The 2374-nt window shown below is 44.2% G+C and overlaps 1 non-coding gene across 1 annotated transcript; it reads right to left on the reverse strand.

The window, feature by feature from the left end:
* Positions 1-2207: 2207 nt before the first annotated feature.
* Positions 2208-2326, reverse strand: LOC135246380 (5S ribosomal RNA). Its single transcript, XR_010327649.1, has one exon. It is a non-coding gene; the product is annotated as a 5S ribosomal RNA (ribosomal RNA).
* Positions 2327-2374: the final 48 nt, after the last annotated feature.

Here is a 2374-nt window from a genome sequence, read left to right on the forward strand (position 1 = left end):
TGTGACAACGCAAAAAAAAAAATTTTATAGATTTTTAAAATTAAGGCCTAATTTAAAAACTACTGCACCGGTATTTCCCGGCGGTCTTTCCCCCCCAAGTACTAACCAGGCCCACCCTGCTTAGCTTCCGATTTAACAGACGGCGTTCAGGGTGGTGTGGCCCTAAGCAAGAAATCCCCCGCCAAGCCGTTTAAAACTGGCCCCTCATGGCAAACCTCCTAACATTCAAAAGCCTCGCTCCCCCCTCCTTATGCATTTCAGTTTTCGACAAAATCATTCGAATTTTGGGGAAATTAAAAATTTACTATCGAATGCAAAATTTAAAAAACTGCAATTGAAACTGAGAGTAAAAGGGTGTCAAGACATCTGAAAAATGCCTTTCCCCCTTTTCACAATACTTTAAATATATCCAATGACATCACATTTGCCCTTCGATCGTCGCACATACGAAAGATCAGCTATTTATACGTCGTATTCCGTTTTTGGGTAGTGAAAATGGTATTTTCATATATTTTGAATTAGATTTTCCTAGTTAAATCCGCTGTGCCCGACTGACTGCGATGCAGGCTTCGCCTGTACATTGGCTTCTCTTACGATTGAACTGGCTTGTTAATGCTCGGTTAACTGATTCTTATGAGAATTGACTTTGTCGACGGGAGTTCTGTAGGGTTTTTGCAACGACCTCGCAATCACTATTTCACGTCGCTTTGGGTAACGTTGCCTGATAAATATTGGAAATGTAAAGCAAATTATTTTTGCAAACTTTGCGATACTTTTTGGCTTTCAAATGCATACCGCCCCCCCCCGAAAAAAATAAAAATGCTACGGAGTGAAAAAGATGGGCGAAAAATTTCCCCGTGTTGTTTTAGACAGGAAGTCAACGCTCGTTTTTTTCGCACCGGCCGCAGCATGAAAACCCCGACGAGTCGGGGTCACCTGGTTAAAAAGAGTCCTACTTGCAATTAAAAAAGCGGGCAACCCTTACATTTAAAAAGGGCTTTCCATATGCCGTTGGCGCTGACCTGCAGCAAGTTGTTTCGTGATTTTTTGCCTTTTTTTTTACATTTTCGCCCGCTTTCCCGGGCAAAAGGCCCACCCCATCGAGTAATCTGCTTTTTTTACCGCACATCAGTGGGCGCAACCATTCCCCCCCCTAACGAAATTTGCGGGCGAGATTTTCCCCATTTGGGGAAATTTCCCGGGGGCAGCAGACCGAAGTTTCAATGGCCGGGCCCGCCCCGGGGACCACCTTCGTTCATGATCTCCCCCGCCGTATTTGAGTTGTGCACCCTCGGAACTGTCCCGCGCCCCGCCGTGACTTTCACCTACGGGGGACCCCACCGTTCCAGCTGCGCAGCTCTCCAAGCCAATGACGGCGACGAACTGTCCCCATCTCACTTCCTTGACGAATCTGGCCCCCTTAATATTTTTAAATTTACATAAAAATGCAACTTTAAAAAAAATTAAAAAAGAATATATAAAAAAATATATATATATAATTATTTTATCATTATAATTTTTTTTTTTTAATTGCATTTTGTAATATATACCTTCTGGTTATGGATCCCTTTTGAAAGTGTGCTACTGCGAGGGGACAGGGGAAAATTTTATATTTTTCCCCCTGTTCTCGTGCCCACATTCTAGAACATCCACACGACAGAGCGATTGTAAAAAGGGAAATTTCCCTTTCGCAGCATTCCCTGGTGAAGGCCATTTAAAATTTTTCTTCCTTCTTTTTCATCGAGTATGCACACACGTAATTCGCAAATGAACGCATGGGGAACGCAAAAATGCACAGTTAAGCGAACTCCTGGGCCCCGTATCAGGACGCAGGGTTAGCCGGCTAAGTGTACCGAGGAAAACCCGGCAGCCCTCGCGAATCAGGAACATGGACTGAAGTGGATACAGTTCTTCCTGGTATTGACTCGCGCAGTTACAGAGCAGAGTCGACTCGGTAAGCCTGTTTTCTGAAATACCCCCCTTCTCTCTCATTCTGAAACAAGAAAAACAAAAAACGCTTTTGACAGAAACCGAAGCGTGCTGACGCCAATAGCTTTGAACTGTGACTAGATATCTAAGACATGTTGATGTTTTATTTTACTTTGCACAGTTCCGGTATTCCAGCTTAAATCGTGTGAGAGATCGCCCCCTAGTGTGACAACGCAAAAAAAAAAAAAAATATATATATATGTAAGCACCTAAGTAAAAGCTTACTGCACCTGGTATTCCCAGGCGGTCTCCCATCCAAGTACTAACCAGGCCCGACCCTGCTTAGCTTCCGAGATCAGACGAGATCGGGCGTTTTTCAGGTGGTGTGGCCGTAAGCGAAGAAAGTCGCAGCCAAAGCCGTTTAAATACTGGCCGTCATGGCAAG

Source organism: Anguilla rostrata, unplaced genomic scaffold, assembly GCF_018555375.3.
Source record: "Anguilla rostrata isolate EN2019 unplaced genomic scaffold, ASM1855537v3 scaf0240, whole genome shotgun sequence".
In the NCBI taxonomy this organism is placed as follows: Eukaryota; Metazoa; Chordata; class Actinopteri; order Anguilliformes; family Anguillidae; genus Anguilla; species Anguilla rostrata.